At 40.7% G+C, this 21371-nt stretch overlaps 1 protein-coding gene across 1 annotated transcript in view; it reads left to right on the top strand.

Annotated features, from left to right (window-relative positions):
• nlgn1 (neuroligin 1) overlaps nucleotides 1-21371 on the top strand; it is a 411986-nt gene that overhangs the window by 226652 nt on the left and 163963 nt on the right. The window lies entirely within an intron of this gene.

Here is a 21371-nt window from a genome sequence, read left to right as displayed (position 1 = left end):
AGATTATGAAAAAGCACCCTGCTGTGTTCCCTTTTTCTATACTCCATCCCCTTCAAATTACAGTAGGAGGGAGGAAAACATGTTTACTGTGCTTCCTTATTCTCTTTTTCTCTCCCCACAAGTTGACAGCACATCATAAATCCATCTAAGCCCGGAGGAAGAGCGTTTCAAGGCTGCCGCATCTGCTCCCCCCTCAAAAAAAACCATATTAGAAAAAATTCTCTTGAGTAGTCGGGGGGATAAGAAAGTGGAAGAAGGGATGGATGAGCGGGTGCAAGGAGAGGAGGAGGAGCAAATAAGAAGAGAAGGAGGCTCAAAGAGAATTATTCATCTTCTGTTTGGAGAGCAAGTTTTGTCTAAATGAGGCTTGGCGAGCTGCTATAGTAACAAACAGATACTCCCTGCATGTTACACCATTATGCACTGCCATTTACACACTGATCCAGTCTCTTCCTGACAGGACATTTACTATTCTGAAACTATTTGACTCAGTAGGATCATAGACAACAAACTAAGTGGGAATTAGTTTTCCATTTACCTTTATGACAAAGGAGAACACAAACCTGTAAGCTTGCAAGTATGCCTATTTATGCATGGCAGTTTGGCAGTTCAGACCACACCATCAAGCAATGTTCCATTTGCCTTTTACTGAGTATTTAATCCCCTGGATGGCAGTTTCCTGGGGTCAGGAAGCACTGAAATAAGTTAACACCTTATTAAAGACTCATATAGCTGAATGAGAGCAGTTTACACGTAGTAGATGGTGCTCAAAGAGACAATGATAATGGCAGTAGAACAACTTGCAATAAATGTTCTACAGCCCACTATTAGGTCAGGAGATACAAAAACCTTGTACAGAAAAATCAATCAAACAGATAAAGACCCACACATATTGTACATACTTTACCTTCACTAAGGGAAATTTACAGTTTACAAGTAAATAGTGATGAGAACCGCAGCTCCTTTTAGATAACAGGTTCTTTTAGTTCAGGTCACTTAAAAGAGCTGGCTCTTTTGGCTCCTAGACGCCTCTTAAGCTTTTTGCTGCCTTAATTAATTTATAGCCTACAATTACATAGATATATGTGCAAAATTTATTTCTATTTTAAAATACAGCCAGACCAAGATGCCAGGAGACAGAGAATCTCTTTTTTAGTGTGAATCCAGTGTTTCATAAACTGTGCAACCACCAGTTCACCACCGGGCTTGCTCATGGTGTTGCAGTTGTAATAGTCAGCCAATGTGAATAACTGTTGACTCTCTGCCTAGCACAGGAAGAGATGATACCACACATATTGACTAATCACGTGCAGTTTAAATAGAAAAAAAGGGTGATAGAGAGAAGAACCGGGAAAAAAAAGTCTATCAATCAGAAACCAGCTCTAGGAGCCATTTTATTGACTGACACATCACTACAACTAATCTAACATAGATATCGATGAATTGCAGGAGAAAGCTGGAATTAACATATGCACAAGGCGAACATGCAATCACTGGTGACCCGGTGATCTGTAATGCAGCAGTGTTAACCACTGAGCAAACATTAACATTATTAGTAATGCTATTTCGGGGTGTTTTACATGGGTAACCTATGCATGCCTATATCACTAAAGAAATATAAACACACTTTATGAGTTTAAGAGTTCTATATATATATATATGCACTGCTCAAAAAAAATAAAGGGAACACTTAAAAAACACAATATAACTCCAAGTAAATCAAACTTCTATGAAATCAAACTGTCCACTTAGGAAGCAACACTGATTGACAATCAATTTCACATCCTGTTGTGCAAATGGAATAGACAACAGGGGGAAATCTTTGGCAATTAGCAAGACACACTCAATAAAGGAGTGATTCTGTAGGTGGGGACCACAGACCACTTCTCAGTACCGATGCTTTCTGGCTGATATTTTGGTCACTTTTGAATGTTGGTGGTGCTTTCACACTCGTGGTAGCATGAGACGGACTCTACAACCCACACAAGTGGCTCAGGTAGTGCAGCTCATCCAGGATGGCACATCAATGTGAGCTGTGGCACGAAGGTTTGCTGTGTCTGTCAGCGTAGTGTCCAGAGCCTGGAGTCGCTACCAGGAGACCAACTGGTACACCAGGAGACGTGGAGGAGGCCGTAGGAGGGCAACAACCCAGCAGCAGGACCGCTACCTCCACCTTTGTGCAAGGAGGAACAGGAGGAGCAATGCCAGAACCCTGCAAAATGACCTCCAGCAGGCCACAAATGTGCAGGTGTGTGCGCAAATGGTTAGAAACCAACTCCATGAGGATGGTATGAGGGCCCGATGTCCACAAATGGAGGTTATGCTCACAGCCCAACACCATGTAGGATGCTTGGCATTTGCCAGAGAACACCAGGATTGGCAAATTCACCACTGGCGCCCTGTGCTCTTCACAGATGAAAGCAGGTTCACACTGAGCACATGTGACAGACGTGACAGAGTCTGGAGACACCGTGGAGAGAGATCTGCTGCCTGCAACATCCTTCAGCATGACCAGTTTGGCAGTGGGTCAGTAATGGTGTGGGGTGGCATTTCTTTGGAGGGCCATGCAGCCCTCCATGTGCTCGCCAGAGGTAGCCTGACTGCGATTAGGTATGGAGATGTGATCCTCTGACCCCTTGTGAGACCATATGCTGGTGCCGTTGGCCCTGGGTTCCTCCTAATGCAGGACAATGCTAGACCTCATGTGGCTGGAGTGTTTTGAGATTTACTTTATTTTTTTTTACTGCTACGCATTTGTTAGTTAAATACACAGATGATTACAAAGGGGGACAAGGCCTTTCAGTCTGGCTCCTAAACTGTGTAACAATTTGCCCCTGCAACATAGTTTTTGCTGACTCTGTGGACAGCAAAAACAGTTTTCTTCTATTAGGTGTTTATGTCATGTTTTGAATGTGCTCTTTTATGCTTGTTTCTATGATATAGAAGTTAAATGTGATTTATGTGTTTATCGTTTTGTGACTTTGTGTCAGTGAAAGACGCTTAATAAATAAACTTTACTTACTACTTACTTGCCTACTTACTATGTCACATACGAACCTATCCAGATCTGGGTTGATTTCCAACAACAGAATTGGGTTTTGGGTTTGACCCAGCATACTGGAATAGGTTTTCAAACCAAGGGATATATTAATGGGACACATTTCTAAAGTTAAGATTTAAAAAGAAAAACCTATAGCTTGGATCACTAAACAATGTTTGGTTAAAATTAATTTTCATTAATTTTGTAGTAATCCTGCTCGAAAATGTATATTATTTTAAAGAAACATTCAATTTGATTTACAAAATTTTAATATGAAAATCTACTTTATGACTTTATTGCTTTGTTAAAGTGTAAATGTGAAACATGACCAACACTAGCTTGCACTAATCACTTAGTGAGTAATAAACTAGCTTATATTATATTAAGTTAAATATTTTAATATAGTGGTCATTGAAGAATGATGAGTCGCTGGGTCACAGTTTTTTACCTAATGTTTGGTTAAAACTACCCAACGTCTGTTGCAGCACCACAAACCCATCAAAGTTCAGTTGACACACATTAAACTAAACAAACTTATTTTAATAAGTCACCCCAATTCTGAGCTCAACTCAAAAGGCTAAAATTATGATCAGTAATGACAATAGACGACTATCTTAGCATCCTTATTTAGCAGAAGATTTGTTATTATTTTGAAGCAGGTGTTAATAATCTGAGTCTGAGTTGGGCCAGTCCCAACTCAGTTGATTTCTACTCTCATAAAACAATTGGCTTCTCAAAACCTTGCAGTGGTTTAGTTTAAATACTATTTGAAACCTTTAAAACTGCTGCTATATTTGCATAGGTTGGTTATTTACATATAATTCTGTGGTTAACGGCACTGTATACCAAGGTAGGTTACACTGTGTTGGACCACTTGTTTGCTGAATGTGGGACCGTCTGCACATTGTTGGACGTCACTATGCCTTTCCAACGGCATCAGCCATTTTGTATCCAGGACAGTCCGCTCCTACATATCCCATCAAACATTGCGACTGATATGACGGGGCATCCCAAGTCTGACGTCACAAGACGCTATATAGGGGGGGCGCTCGCCTTCAGCTGGAGACCGGGTCCGGTTACCAAGCATCTGAAGCATCACCTGGAGAAGAGTCCCGAGTGGATCTCATTTATTCTCTTTCGTTGGCCAACGAACAATTCATAACTGAGGTTTCTGGACTAAGAAGGCCAGAAATTTCACTTTGCCGATCGAAGATGTGAGTTTAACACGTAACTAAAAACACGGAGTTTCGAGGAGGCGATTCGCCACCGTGTTTTATCCTAGTTGACTTTGCTGGTCAGATCATATTTTTCCATTTCGCCAAGGAGGCCAGAGGACAAAGATTGACCGCTTTTCCTGAATTTAACTGTGGACGCACAGTAACTTCCAACTTTCCCCTTCCTCTCTCGACCCCGCTCAGAAGAAAGCCGACAATAACTAATACCCATCCTTTATTTTTATTTATTTCTTAGAAGCCTGGGCAGGGTAGGAGGTTTTAGTGCGATGAGATTCGCTATTTAATCTAATGTCTTTTGAATGATATGTGCATGTAACCTTGTTATTGAAACTTTGATGTGCCGTGTTGGACATCTGGAAGCTGTTGCGCTCCCCATCTTTGTGTGTGTTTTGCAGGGTTATTGAACCCCTGAGAGCAAGCACAGGTGCGCTGTGAGACTGGACTGTTAAAATAACCTCATGGTGAAATTCCCCATTTTCTTTGTCTCCAACCTTACTGCTTGCTCGCTTGCCGCCAAAAGTTTTATAACTCTTTGTCTGCTCACCTCGCAGAGTTGGGGGAAGTTTTATTAATGAGTATAACTGAGTTACAGTGGAACTGCACCCCAACATCCTCACCACCACACCCCTTTTGTCATATTACCAATTTTGCCATAACTGCTGGTTTGATACCAAACACACCCACTGCTGTTTCACTTTATTTTTGTTTAGTTAGATATTTTACCCCTTTTGTGTAGAACTTTGCATGTTTGAGTAGGTGAAGATTATCAAATCAGAAGAATGGATCGTATCAGGCTGTGATTTAATAAATATTCACATAGATAAAGAGAAGGCGTTTCTGGGTAATTTTGTGCAAGAGTGATTCGTCAGTCAAGATAAGGTTGAAGTTCCACACGTTTTGGCAGAAACGGTCGATTAAACAGTGACATCTCTGGTAATAGTTATTAATTATTACTGAGTATTTAATGGTTGTTATTATCAAAGGCGTTGAGCCACAATTACAACACCAGAAGACATCTCTGGTCTCGATTCATAAATGAGGATTTTGGTTAAGAAATTAATTTTGTCAAATTATGATTTTTAATTATAATTATTGATCAAGATTAATTAAACAATAATCATACTTCCAACAACTGCTCAACCAATAAAAGTAAAATGTTGCAAAATTCACAAATATGTTCATGGTATAAGAGAATTAACCTCTCAATATTTACATTGTCTTAATTTTTCATAAGGAAAAACTAAAAGTTTTTTTTACTTACAGCAGCTGTTCACTAATCTTACTTATAATGCTAAAACCTTTATTAAATGCTGTGCTCACTTTAATATGTTCATTTATAATGCTAATAATCCGTGACTGCTAACACAAGATCTTCTTAATTTCTTCTGTTTTAGCTTAGAATAGTTAATCTTATGTTTTTAGCTCTGTAGGACTAATACCGCTATTGAATGAAACAGTGTCAATGTTACAGCTGTTCTTCCTCCATTTGTTTGCCAGCCACTCTCCTAAGCCCTTCAGTTCCTTCTCCTCCTGGTTGATTGACCCTTCTTTAACCTTACTCAGTCAATCTTCACTATGTCATTTCCAAAGAAGCAAACCTATAAGTCAGAGTGCTGCTTAGGAGGGTGCTGAGTAGCAAATGATTCAGAAATTTCATTTAAAACGCAATTTTTACATATTGCAAATATTTCAAACTCTTCAGATCCTGTTAATCCATGGAAGCATTTTGAAAACAGCCATAGTGGCTCTAAACTTATGTCCATGACCACAGAACATCAGCGTCTTATGTACTAATGAATTGTAGGACCTTTTTCTTACAAAAACACACTATTTCACAAAAAAGAAAAGAAGCTGGTCATTTATGTGTTTAAAACATGATCATAAATATACATAATTTGAAATGGTACTTGACAGATATTCTGTGTAGAGTTGAACTAGTGGAAGCTGTATTATTACATGTCTGCTAAGAGGGAAAAGAGCTCACTTCCAGACACTCCTCCTGAGATGAATTATTGATTTTATCCATGTTGAAAGTCACCTGGATATTACTTGTCTGTGATGCTACTCTCTTAACTTTTTCCTTAAGTTCCTTGTGTTATCATTTAATTATCTGGAATTTAAGTTTCAATGATTGGAGTGCCTCCAAGTGGTCAGGTAATTATTAGCCAAGTTAATTGGACAGCAATTGATGACCCAAATTTCATTTTCAAGCATTCAGTGTCCTGAGGTGAGTGAAGTGACAAGGCAAGATGCTATTACTGAGTCATGCTGTGACATTTGAGTGGCATTAGTGGCACTGTTGTAAATGTGGACTATGTGCTTGGCGTGTTTAGGCTGCAGGGCTCAGGTAGAGGAATTTTTACACATGCCCGAATTAAAACATCATGACAGCGTGACTTTTTGTGACGATCAAATTGTGTATGCTACAGTGCCAAATGTGTAGTAATGCAAAGCAGGAGCCTTATTTTCATATGGCACTGTGTCTTCCGATGCCAGTATGCAGTAGTGTGACAGAGGGTATGAAAAAGGATGTCTTTTAAGGGATAATATTTCAAAATCAGAATATCTTAACAGATACATTTTATATATTTAGTTTTGAAGTACTTAAACATAAGAGCAATATTTCAAAGTAAAAGCAACTTTAAATGTTTTACATCACATGGTTTGCATTTACTAAAGAATGCAACAGTTTATGCTCTCTCATCTCGGTTATTTTAGTAGATTAAGAAATATTCTTGTGTTAGGCTTTTTAGTTTTGGAGTTGCTGACATCTACAATGACTCTTCCTGACTGCTTTGGCATGTAAACAGAGCACTTACATGAAGTTAAGTTGAGTAATACTCATCCTGTATGTTTATCCCAGGTTGGTCACATGTACATGTTAAAAATCCCACAATCTAAAAAAAAAATGCATGCCTTCACTTTTACTCTAAGAAAATGAAACTTTTATTGGTTTCATAATTTCTCAACATACAGAAAAACCCAGTCTTTACAGTTTCAACTATGATGCATCTGTCAACCTTGAAGCATGGGACAAAGCCCTTAGGTGTATCACCTTTAATGGTGGGTTTGAAGTAAAAGTAGGCCAGCTATTTCTGACTCATTTTCATTATTGGTAAAAGTCAGAAACGGTGAAGGAAAGAGAACACCAGGGTATAATACAGCCAGAATGAGTGTCTCTGTGGATGCACAGAAACACTGAGACAGTATCATTGGTTCATTGAAAGGCCAGCTACTTACATTGCATCACTGTGGAGGAGACAAGAAACACACAGTTTCCTCCTACAACCTCCCCTCGTGACTGTAGCAAGTGTAAATATCTGAGGCAGAGAGAAGCGACGTGAGGGAGGGAGAAGGCAATGATGATTGTAGTGAAACAGTGTGACAGAGATATATAGACTTTTACGCTTCCCAGCAATCATCTGCTGCCTCTGCATGTGCTGACCAGAAGTGTTGATGTTCTGTATTTTGAGTCAGGGGCAGCATTGTACAACACCACTGCTGTAGGTACTCGCTATATCTGATCCTGCCAATAAACTTCCCCAGAGGCTTAGACAGCTGGCTGGAGATGAAACCTGCATTGCAAAGTGTTTACATGATATAAGGGTAGTGCATCAAACTGAGAAATATTCACCCAGTAAAGTGCATATGCCAAATGTGGTAGCCAATCTTAGTAATGATGGTTTATGGAGAGTCTGTTATAATTTTTGTGCACTTGTGTTTCTGGCTAGAAGTAGTATAAACCCATCAGGTACCAACTTATGTGATTTTGCCCAGAATCAAGAAAAATCTCTATTTACTGTTAAAACAGCTCTTTACTCATCAGGATATTGACGCTAATAGGCTTCTGAGGGACCACTGTGGTATCTGATGCTGATCCTTTTAATACAGTAAGGCAGCCCAAGAATGTCCAGGATATTTCTGTGTGAGGTTCACATGTTCTTTCTGTGCAGCTGCAGTTTCTTTCTACCAACTCTGACTTCCTTCCACATTACAAACACACACATGATGGAGTACTGGGTTCCTCTTAATTACATCTAGGTATTAGTGTATATGTGCATCTTATATTGGACACTTGCCAGTTAACTAAAGTTTATCCCTCCTCTTGGTCAATGATTGCTGGGAAAAGACTGAGCCGTCATGTGACTCTGAATGGGATAAAGCAGGTAAGGAAGATGGATGAATGGAATACCAATGTCTTTAAAAGATAAACTCGGTAGGCAGCAAGTTAGGTTGTGCACAGACAGGTTTTCCAGGGTGTGCCAAAGTCAAATAGCCACCCACAAACAGTCATGGACAAGCAAGCAGGCAAACCTTTTATTAGTTTTCAAGCGTAGTCACAGGTTGGGTCATTGCTGAAGGAGTTTTGTCAGTGTAATAAGTAATAGGCAATTTTGTAATGAGATGGACAGAGCGGGGGTTTGAACCCACTGGTTACAGGACCTGAGCCACAGCTGCCCCTTGTGTGCTACTGAAAATGTTGCTGAAATCAAGGCCAGGCCTTCCCATTCAACATTAGTGCCTGACCCCACAAGGAATAGTCAAAGATTCCAATGATCACACTCCTCAACTTTGTGTAAAGCCATCCCAGAAAAGCTGAAGCTTTTATGGTTTCAGCTCCTTCAGCTATATGTCCACAAGCGTGGGCCTACATTATATTAAAAAAAGTTACACCTTTAATAAATTATATTTTAAAACAAATTCTTCATTTTCAACTTCAGTAAACAACGCTTCAGTATGCTACTGAAAACCTTCATCATCCATTATCAGTGACAACAATCTAATTTCTACTTAGGGCAAATTGAAAAGTTCAAACTGGGGCACCAGGTGGGTCAGCGGTAGAGCAGGCCCACCATATGCAGAGGCGACAGTCCTCAATGCAGCTGGACAGGGTTCGATTCCCTTCCCCTGATCAATTTACTCCACATCATCCCCTTCCCTTTCTCTCTGCCCTTTTTACTGTCCACCTAATAATGACTAAAGGCAATTAGTGCCACAAAACACCTTAAAAGAAGGAAAGAAAAAGTTCAAACTATTTAGCAGGCACCTTATTCCTCCTCTCCACCACTAGCTGAAATGCAATGGTTGGGTGCTGGTTGCTGTACTGAGAGAAGATGAGAGCAAACGAGATCGACAGATGTCCATTGAAAGAGCATCAGCTAGAACTGCACTCACAGAAGCCAAAGAAGAATAGACTTAGAAAGAAAAGTAGCACATAAAGTAGCAGAGCAGGCTACAGAACGAGTGGGAAGAGACACAAGTGTGCGCCAGAAGAGACTACGCCATGCAAACTCAGAGAAAAAGATTGTTATGTTGGCTGTTTCATGTACATGAATCCAGCATCCATCCAGCTGACAAATCCAAAGGCAGCACTGCAGCTCAATTAGTCTTTTACTCCTGCTTTCCTTCATAGCAGGTGCATCTCCTCTGTGAATAGCTTGTCCTTTGTTTTCCACAGTGAGTATGGCACAGACTCTGTTCTCTTGTATCTCTATTTTCATTCAAACTTCTTGGAGGAGAGGAGAAGCAGAAACAAGAGCGCTTTATTTCAGTTTCCTGCAAACTTCAACCAATTAGCAGAGAGCTTGTTAGTTCACAGCTCAGCGGTTACAGCCAGTGACACTTGAGTCAAACTGCACACCCACACTCGTGCACTCATGCAGATAAAATTGTGCACACAGTCACATGGCAATAAACAAGTCATTCTCATTTGTAGGCTGTTACATTGTTACAACCTGTTAGGTTAAAACAAAGTTCAAACTACCTCTGAAGGTTAGGGAAAGATTAGTCCACATTAGAAATAAAGTATAAAAACTAGTGAATTATATTTAGCATAGTGGTTATCAGTAGAAAATTACACTGCTGTACAATCATGTTAGTGCTGTGTTCATGCAGCACCAATGAATTAACTTTGGCAGCATATTACTATAAGAACTAGAATAACACACATTTTAAGCATTAATTTAGATTTGTCAAATTTAACAAATAGTCTCCTTCATGTAAAAGATCCATCCATCCATCCATCCATCCGGATGAGCACATGAGACAAAAACATGAGACTCGGGGGGGGAAAAAAAACAACTGTTAACAGATATCCAGACAGAAATTTGGCTAATTTAATTTTCATTATTATTTGCAATTTGGCACAATACAGTCCTGAGTGTTTGCTTTTTCAAATTTAACAAGGGACAAGTTTCAGACCTGTGGTGCAGAATACTACTAAAATCGTTGTGTACTTGGGATGACTTAGTTTAGGAAACATTCAACAACAATTACACTCCACACTTGGAAAGTTGGACACATTCTGAATATTTGATTAAATGTAAGCATAAAAAGTGGACTAATCCATACCTCCTAGTTGGGACGTCCCAGTCTAAACGTTTTTCCATAATACAGAATAAATTTGCCCATACCTCCTAGTTGGGGTGTCCCAGTCTAAATGTTTTTCCATAATACAGAATAAAGTAATTTATAAATAGGCATTTGCCCATTCCCAAAATGATGCTTCATTAAGAGCTATGCCTTGCACTGTATATGAATTAAAAATCAGTAGCTTTAAATAGCAGTCAACATCGTGCAGCATTTCATCAGTATTGCATCCTATACTACTCTATACACATATTTGGGCATTGACAGATATTTTTAACATAAACAGCTGAAGCTTTTAAACTCATTCCTTCCTCCTGCTTATGATACTTTGTTGAAATGCTATTCTTGATATGTCATGTTGACAATTCTGTTTACATTATTTGCGAGTGGGCTAAATATTCAGAGAAAAATGTTTTGCTTCTTCAGAAACTTAGTGCTATCTTTGAACATCATACAATTTATTTACTTGTATTTCAGCTGCCATTTGCGCAACGGTTTACCATGTAAACAAATTTTTAAGGAACAGTTCACCAACAGCAGGTTTTGGGAGTTACCTTTAGTTAAACCAGTCATTTAAAATGGTTTTGAGAGGTGCTTCAAGCTGATTTAAGCTTTGGATCAAATCTGAGCATCCATACCCCGTATCCAAAATAATGAGTTTTACATTATGCTGGATAGCAAAAAAAGGTTTTTGTTTGTTTTGTTTTTTGTTGGATGGCCCTTTTGTCATCAGAACTGGCTGTCACTCATCACCACTCAGTCACAGAGCTAAAACTAATCCATGAGAGTGTCTGCCATTTATGCTAAACAAACTCTTTTTTTATGGTAACAGCTTGTCTGACTCTTTCCATCTAAATGAGTTTGATGCTGTGAAGCAGAAAAAATATGTAATTACTCCAAAGATGGTAGTAGCCTGGCCACTGATGGTAAGATACATTTTAGCTATCAGGCTTGATTGTTTTGGGAGGACTATTCATAAAATTCACATAAAAAGAAAATCTTAAAATTGTTGAGCTTTAACTTTGCTGCAGCCAGAATGAAAGCTGCAGTTTGGGGAAAAGATGGATCACATCAGAGCATTTATAGTACATTTAATTTGATCTGAAAAACACATTGCTATTATGCTCATGAGCTGCTTCTCCAAAAAATGTTAAAGTGTTTAGCTGCTGGCTATATACTGAGATTGCAATAATGTCAATACTTCAATACAAATTGCCCAAGTGTTGATCATGAATGTAAGCCCAGACAGACCAGAAAAGAAAGGCAGTGGATTCTATGATAATTGCTCATATGCCACCATTTAGAACCCGTTTTCCTGCACTGATTGTTATTGTTGAACTGGACCAGTTCCAATGGTTCTGTCTCTGTTCTTCACTTTCCAACATGTTACTTTCTCTTGTCTTCCTGCAAGTCTTTGTCTAACAGGATAACTTAACTTCTTCCTTTTGAGAGTCTCTTTCTCCACTCAGTGGTGCAGTTGGTTCCATTTTTATACAGACGTTCAGTAATACTACAGTTCAAATAATTTCATGTGTAAAAAAAGATGTCTTAAAGAACTTATGAGACAATTAATAATTTAGGTGTGGAGACTTGAATCAGGTGTTGGAGCAGAGACACATTTAGAACCTGTAGATCGAGGACTAAAGTTTCCCACGTCTGTCCTAAAACCATCACAGGAAACCTTCCAAACAAATGTATAACTCATTAAATGTAAAGACTGATGGCTATTATTGATTTTAATGATCGACAAGACTAGAAAGCCCTATTGTAATGTAGTTAACTGATTGACACTGGGGTTACCCTAAAGAAGTATCAGGAATCATGCTTTATATAAACATATGCTAAATGAAGGTGAAGTGATGTGTAGTTCCATCTCAGAAAGATATATGATTGGATGCACTTCTGCATACAGACAGAAAAGTTTGCAAAAATAAATTAAACTTGAACTGAGTAGGATTTTTGTTCGTTCGTTCGTTCGTCGTCTTCCGCTTATCCAGGACCGGGTCGCGGGGGCAGCAGACTCAGCAGAGACGCCCAGACATCCCTCTCTCCAGACACCTCCTCCAGCTCCTCCAGGGGGAGCCCAAGGCGTTCCCAGGCCACCCGAGAGACATAGTCCCTCCAGCGTGTCCTGGGCCGTCCCCTGGGCCTCCTCCCGGTGGGACGTGCCTGGAACACCTCCCGAGGAAGGCGTCCAGGAGGCATCCGGTATAGATGCCCGAGCCACCTCAACTGGCTCCTCTCAATGTGGAGGAGCAGCGGCTCTACTCCGAGCTCCTCCCGGATGGCCGAGCTCCTCACCCTATCTCTAAGGGAGTGCCCGGCCACCCTACGGAGGAAGCTCATTTCAGCCGCTTGTATCCGTGATCTCGTTCTTTCGGTCATGACCCAAAGTTTATGGCCATAGGTGAGGGTAGGAACGTAGACCGACCAGTAAATTGAGAGCATTGCATTTCGGCACAGCTCTCTCTTCACCACAATGGACCGGCACAGCGCCCCCATTACTGTGGCAGCTGCACCGATCCGTCTGTCGATCTCCCGCTCCATTCTTCCCTCACTCGTGAACAAGACCCCGAGATACTTAAACTCCTCCACTTGAGGCAGGAACTCCCCTCCAACCTGAAGAGGACAAGCCACCATTTTCCGGTCGAGTACCATGGCCTCGGACTTGGAGGAGCTGATCCTCATCCCAGCCGCTTCACACTCGGCTGCGAACCGCCACAGCGCATGCTGTAGGTCTTGGCTAGAGGGGGCCAGCAGGACCACGTCATCCGCAAAAAGAAGAGACGAAATCCACTGGTCCCCAAACCAGACCCCCTCCGGTCCTTGGCTGCGTCTAGAAATCCTGTCCATAAAAGTTATGAACAGGACCGGCGACAAAGGGCAGCCCTGCCGGAGTCCAACATGCACTGGGAACAGGTCCGACTTAGTGCCAGCAATGTGGACCAAACTCCTGCTCCGCTCGTACAGAGACCGGATGGCCCCTAATAAAGGGCCCCCGATTCCATACTCCTGGAGCACCCCCACAGGGCATCACGAGGGACACAGTCGAATGCCTTCTCCAGGTCCACAAAACACATGTGAACTGGTTGGGCAAACTCCCATGAACCCTCGAGCACCCTGTAGAGGGTATAGAGCTGGTCCAGTGTTCCACGGCTGGGACGAAAACCACACTGTTCCTCCTGAAGCCGAGGTTCGACTATCGGTCGGACTCTCCTCTCCAATACCCTGGCGTAGGCCTTACCAGGGAGGCTGAGGAGTGTGATCCCCCTGTAGTTGGAACACACCCTCCGGTCCCCCTTCTTATAAAGGGGGACCACCACCCCAGTCTGCCAGTCCAGAGGCACTGTCCCCGACCGCCACGCAATGTTGAAGAGGCGTGTCAACCATGACAGCCCTACAACATCCAGACACTTGAGGTATTCAGGGCGGATCTCATCCACCCCCGAAGCCTTGCCACCGCGGAGCTTTTTAACCACCCCGGTGACTTCAGCCTGGGTGATGAAAGAGTCCAACCCCGAGTCCCCAGCCTCTGTTTCCACCACGGAATGCATGATGGCAGGATTGAGGAGATCCTCGAAGTACTCCTTCCACTGCCCGATAATGTCCTCAGTCGAGGTCAGCAGTCTCCAGCCCCCACTATAAACAGTGTTGGCAAAACACTGCTTCCCCCTCCTGAGGCGCCGGACGGTTTGCCAGAATCGCTTCGAGGCCAACCGGTAGTCCTTCTCCATGGCCTCACCGAACTCTTCCCAGGCCCGAGTTTTTGCCTCTGCCACAGCCCGGGCCGCAGCACGCTTGGCCTCACGGTACCCGTCAGCCGCCTCAGGAGTCCCACAAGCCAACCACAGCCGATAGGACTCCTTCTTCAGCTTAACTGCATCCCTTACTGCCGGTGTCCACCACCGGGTTCTGGGATTGCCGCCACGACAGGCACCGCAGACCTTACGGCCGCAGCTATGGGCAGCAGCATCGACAATAGATGCAGAGAACATGGTCCACTCGGACTCTATGTCTCCAACATCCCCCGGGATCTGGTCGAAGCTCTCCCGGAGGTGGGAGTTGAATACATCCCTGGCCGAGGGCTCCGCCAGGCGTTCCCAGCAGACCCTCACTATGCGCTTGGGCCTGCCGAGTCTGTCCGGCTTTCTCCTCCTCCAGCGGATCCAACTCACCACCAGGTGATGATCAGTGGACAGTTCAGCCCCTCTCTTCACCCGAGTATCCAAAACATGCGGCCGAAGGTCTGATGATACGACAACAAAGTCGATCATCGACCTCCTGCCTAGGGTGTCCTGGTGCCAAGTGCACTGATGGACACCCTTATGTTTGAACATGGTGTTCGTTATGGACAATCCGTGACTAGCACAGAAGTCCAATAACAAAACACCACTCGGATTCAGATCGGGGAGGCCATTCCTCACGATCACGCCTCTCCAGGGGTCACTGTCGTTCCCCACGTGGGCGTTGAAGTCCCCCAGCAGAATAATGGAGTTCCCGGGAGGGGCACTATCCAGCACCCCTGACAGGGACGCCAAGAAGGCAGGGTACTCTGCACTACCACTCGGCCCGTAGGCTGAAATGATAGTCAGAGACCTCTCCCCAACCCGAAGGCGCAGGGATACAACCCTCTCATCCACTGGGGTAAACCCCAACACGAGACGGCTGAGCTGGGGGGCAACAGGATTTTTGTATTAAGTTCTATTTGCCCCTAAAAGGCAACAGTGTCCTTGAGCAAGATATTGCACCCCAAGTTGCCTACCGGTCTCGACTCTAGTGCATATTTGAGTTTCCAAATAGGTGAATGTGACTTGTAGTTTCAACTTCAACTAAAAATGAGCCTTACAAAGGCATCTCATTTGCTTTTTATCCAATGTCTGCTGCAATTAACATTCCAGACAAATCCCAAAGCTGGATACTTAATAACTAGCATATAAGCAATGTAGTGGACATGCCAGCCAGACATCGTGTTTGACGACGTTAAATAGAAGGTTACAGTGATAGATGAAGTGAACTTAAGAAAAACCCTTTTTATTGTGAACACAATGTTATGCTGCAAGTGCATATCTGATCAGATTCTTAAAACCTGCAAATAAATTATATTTAATTTTCTGTCAGTCATTTGAAATGCCCCTGATGGCAAAGACAAAAGATTAGAATCCAGGAGATCTGAAAGACTGTTACAGATGAATCCTTCTCTAAACTTAAGGCTCTTAGTGATGCTGACTGAAGCCCAATAACCACAAGATGGCATCTGCAACAGAAGAAAAGACAACATAACCTCAAAGTCCATCTTTTAGGGTTTTTGTTAGGCTTTATTGGGAGCTAAGGACCTAAATTTCCGATCAGCAGACCTGTTTGCTCTTTTTGTGTTGTGCACCTCTATGTAGACCCTCGCTACAGTCCAGCAGCATCATATGTTAATAATTGTAATTTCTTTTTTTCACTCTTAAAAATGTGTTAGACATGTATTTGTTCATTGTTTTCATTTATTTTATTTTAAAGTTTATCATTGCACTGATTATAGTGTTGTGTAAGTGGTGTTTGGCATACTTCATAAAAATCTTCAATCAGAAAAAAGAACAAGATAATTTAAGAAAACATTTTTTAAGTGTTTCAGAGTAGGGGAGACAGATGTTGAATAGACGGAAACAGCTTTTGACGTTTGAGCTGTTTCATGACATCATCAGGCTCATTTAGTGAACAACTTCTGTTCTTAAGATAAGAAAATCCAAAAGGAAAAGTAATAAAACAATGTAGTATTACTACAGGGTGGTGAGAGGTTAATCACTGTCCACTAGAACTGTCTTGATACCTAATGGCTGCTCCAGTTGCTAGAGATGTTCCAAGCCAACCGGCTTCTGTGACATGACAGTGTAAGAAAAAAACACTAAGTAGGATTGGGAGGAGCAGCCTGTTGACAATGTCTGGCTGCTGCTTTAATAAAGCTGCATGATGGCAAACAGCAAGAAACAATTTGTGCTCAGCTATGGAAAAAGCTGTGTAATGACAGCAGAGATGTGATCTGTAACACTGTGCAGGAGAAGGGAGGAAAGACATTGGCAGGAGCACAGAGTCATTTGTTGCAAATCGATAAAGAGACCAAAAAAAAAAAAAATACTATTAATGGTTCAGTTTTCATGACAAAAGCTCGTATTGTCTTTTCTCTCAGAATGCACAAAGCATCACACTGGTTTTTACTTATTATATGTTACATAATGCACACCACATATTTAATGGTTAAATGTATTTGTCCCAATACATAATATTGCTATTTCAAGGAATAACCATTGTTTTATATTTTTTTATCCCATTACACTGAAATAATGTGTAACTGTTTGGCAGCAGCTGTAGGACCGAGGGACCTTACCATGATTGAATCGTGAACTTATAGGTGAAGATTTTCCCAAAGTGGGCAAGAGGACGAAGAACACAGAATTAGTTCCTGAAAAATGGTTTAAAAAGGGTCCAGTTGATTTAAACCAGTATAAAGTGGTCTGGAGAACACTATTAAAGCAGTAATACAGCACTGATTCATTACGTTAGCCATCAGGCTAAAGGTTACTTCCAATGAAGACTGAAACCAACATGAAGCCAATAAAATGATACTTTCAGACTTCTTTCAGTCAAGGTTATGCAGATGATCCATTTAATGACATACTAGTAGAACATTTAGATTGTGTGTAACCAACCTTGTTGTATCATTGTTTATTTTGGCTGATATAGGTTCTTATCACATTTGGGACAGTTTTTCTTATATTTTGTGCTAAAACTTTAAGATAGATGCTCACTTGATCTATAAATTAATAATCATAAGTTGTGTGTTTGATTGTCACACAACTAGTGTGCTTTTTTGTGAGTGATAATGCTTTCTTTGTGCTGTGCACTGTCAACAGTTATCTTCAGTTTGGGCTGACCAGGGTAAAGATCATAGTGCCACAGGTTTTATGATTTGTTTGGCCGTAACTGAAAATCTAAGCTGTTTTTCTCTGTCATTATATTTATTGAGAATAAGTTGTGTTTTGATAATTTAGGCTCAGTTCTTAATGCTATTTTACTATATTTCTTGCTATATGTACCTTAATGAATGACAAACTGAAGCCCTGTCAGAAGACACCCCTGTGATATACCGGAAAACATCTAAGCCCATTTTAAGGGCTTAAGCCCATTTCTATGATGCTTATTTGGGCATTTGAGCTGACCAAGTTCCACAATGACATGCGTTTGTAGAAGTAATGATGGCAATGTGAAATCAATAAGGAAGAGCGGCATTGTTAGTTGTTAATGTGATGCATGCTCACTGTCACTCTCAAGCTCCGCTCTTAGATTTCCTCCCTTGGTGTCTGAGAGGCATAAAACTGTGGCTCAACATAAACCTGCAAGTTTTGCTATGGTCTTTACTCAACATAACTAGAGGAATCTTAAACGAATGTATTATATTTAGATTTTGTGATATGAAAGGGACTTTAGGTAGAGTTTGAATTGTGGCACTAAAATGGCACGAAGATTACTATAAGGAGCAAATTGGTGGGATGTCCAATCAGAGTAAGAGTTGCAACTGTCTAAGACATTTGCCACTTGGGAATATTACTATCTATAGAATGATGTACTTCTGACATTTCTCCAACCTGTGTCTCAGATTGATGGGCAGCAACAAATGCTTCTCTTACCTCATTGCTGGTGTCTTTTCTTTTTATTATAATGTTAAAACCCATCGGACTTAAGCTGCTCTAAGGAGTTTTGACACTCTTGCATTTTGGCTTAGTTTGTATGAAATAAGCAATGATACTGTGTATTATTTCCAGTACTCTTGTTTATCTCGTTTGTTAGAAACCATATATACCTATTTTTAATTTGGTCCTGAAAAATAAAAATCTTGAACAAGAGGATCATGATTACAGCTGATGGATTCTGAAGTACAAACTACTTCAGTTCCAATATAACCATCTTAGTGGGTGTTAAATGGAGATAGACTATGATCTGCTGCGAGTCAGAATTGCCATCATCCTGATGTAACAACAGATATTTTGGAAATGGTTTGGAAAAATTTTATTGTCTGGTACCATATTGCATCGCACAGCTTGCTTCACTACTTGCCTTCCTGTCTCCATCCATTATGTTCTTCACCATTTTCCTGTACTCTTCCCACGTCTTTTGCTACTCCAATGCTTTGTATTGCTCTCCTCTTGTATTGTTGTGTGGTTGTTCATAACATTATATAGGTCACACAACAATGATGAATTAAAGTTGTCTGTATGTGTGTGTGATGTTTGTGTGATATATTACAGGACTGTGTGTGTGCTTGATATATTAAAACAGTTTGTGTTCTGCATCTGTCTAAGGCAGTCATTTTGAGGCTGATATAAATCTTCATCAGTTTTACCATCATATCCAGGAAGCTTGACAGGACATCCAACACACCCCACGCCTTCACCAAGACATAAGGTATCATTTTGTCTCGGAGTGTCTCAGGTTTTGTGTGAGGGGGCTGACACCAGCTACCATGCTATCATGTTGTACGGTTTATGGATACAGAAGTAAAAAAATAGGTTCTGACCTTTGTCTTTAAGTTCTAATACAGAGCGAAACTGTGAACTGCAAAGGTTCATTAGCATTTTATGGAAAACAAACATTAACCACTGTAGAAAGCATGAATTATTTCAAAATTAAAAAATTGTGATACACTTATATTTTTGTAAAATAATTTACAGTATATACAGTTGAAACCAGATATTTACACGAATTTTACAAAGAGGGACATTTTTCTCACAATCAGACATTAAATCAGACTAAAATTGTTGTGCCTTGGGTTAGTTTATTTTTATAAGAAACATGCCAGAATACTGAGAGTTCAGAAGTTTACATACGTCTTAATGTCTTGAAACCATTAGTGAAAGCTCAGGTTCACATGGCCTTGAAAGCATCTGATAGCAGTTTACGACGTCCTGGTTAAATAGAAAAAACCTCAAACACACTGCTTCCTTGCATGACATCATGGGAAAATCTAAGTCCCATTGTTTTGAAATGGAAACCTGAACATCTTCTTAGGTGGTGCATGTTTTAAAAAGTTTGAAATCAGTCTCATAAACCATATTTTAGGCCTATTAAAAAGAAAAAAAAACAACAACATATAGCATAAAAGAGGACTAAAATCCAAGCTTTTATGTACAGATTGCACAAAGCAGATCACAGGCATACTCTGATCTGAGAATTGCGTTCGAATTCAGAAAAAAGCGGTTTTTAGTGTCATTCCATTGTGCCTCTTTCTCTCGCTCTCTGTCTCTCTCTCTCACTCACACACACACATACACACACATGAACACTGGGACACCTTAACACCTGGTTTGGATGCGATGACAGTTGGTCACAGATGTGGCCATCTGGCATCCACTTTGACTGTGATTGAGTTTAGCTGTGTGTGTCTTTGTGTATGTCTGTGTGCTGCCTGAGTGTGTGTTTATGTTGTAAAACAACAGTTAGAGTCCTATAACAGTGCACTTTCAAAACCATTTTAAAATAAAAAACGACAATAATGATAATAATGACAACAAATGGCCTATTTTGTTAAAACTGCTTATGCCATCATTAAAACATAGTTTCATTGAATTGGTATTCAACCAGTTGTTGTGGTCACAAGTCCCTTCCAGTGTTAAAAGCTAAAAAGGCTAAAAGCTAAAAAGTTAAATAGATTGTGTCAGACATGTGGGAGAGTATTTTTCTTACACTGTTGTGTATCTAAATATTTAGTCTCTAAATGGACAGCTTTTGAAGTTGATAGAGACACTATCAGGCAATGGTTTTTGTCATCTTTAAGCTATATAAAACCCAGGAAGCAGAAGTGATATCAACCTCCTCCTGATCATACCAGTAGAATCTGGATTCAACTAGCGCTCCAACACAGCTTTTTCTGGATTTGGGCCGGAGTCCGGGGATTAGGGACCCCTGTCCTAGGTTGAGGCTATCCAGTAAGAGACTTACCAATGCTAAAATACAGAATACATAAACTAAGTTCCTTTGGCTTGGTAACTTTTAATGTAAGGTAAAGGGTGAATGGATGTCAGGAGTTGCCCTCTAGATATTGACAGCAATAAGAGTCCCTCCTTAACTTCACTCAGTTTTGACCTCATCTGTGAAATTTTAGAATTTAAAACAAAACTCTTTTTACCCTACAGTACAGTTATATCTAAAATTCTGACTTAATTATTTTACAACATAGTTTTGTAGTCTGTTCAAACAAGGGTAATTTTGTAATATTTAAAACCTTTTTTGTCTTATTTTTTTGGTTTCAGAGATTAAATAAAGATTTTAAAAAACACAAACTGAAATCTGTTAGTGTAGAAAAATTCAGCTCATATGTCATATTTTAGATTTTGTACCAGTGTTATGTTCACCGTTTTGTAGGTGCAATAAATATTGTTTTAATTTTACTAAAATATGTCCCCTAGTGGCCACCCTAGGTATAGTTGTCTGAAATGCACTAGAAGGAATAATTAAGCAGGAAGCGCAGCACAGTTGCAGACACACAGCAGCGTCACAACTCTGCTTATGTTGTTTTGCTCTCTTGCTAAAGCATTGTCTGTGAGCTTATAAGTTGGATTTTTTAAAGATATATTACCACCTGTATTTGAGAAGAAGCTGTATTTTCTGTTCTAAGTAAGCCTGTTTCTTGTTAAGCTAACTACTGTGAGCATCTGACTGAATATATGAATGGTTTACATAGTGATTAG

The sequence above is a fragment of the Girardinichthys multiradiatus genome, chromosome 9 (assembly GCF_021462225.1).
Source record: "Girardinichthys multiradiatus isolate DD_20200921_A chromosome 9, DD_fGirMul_XY1, whole genome shotgun sequence".
Lineage (NCBI taxonomy): Eukaryota > Metazoa > Chordata > Actinopteri > Cyprinodontiformes > Goodeidae > Girardinichthys > Girardinichthys multiradiatus.
Note: the sequence above shows the minus strand (reverse complement) of the source record. Positions and strands in the feature narration are given on the sequence as shown.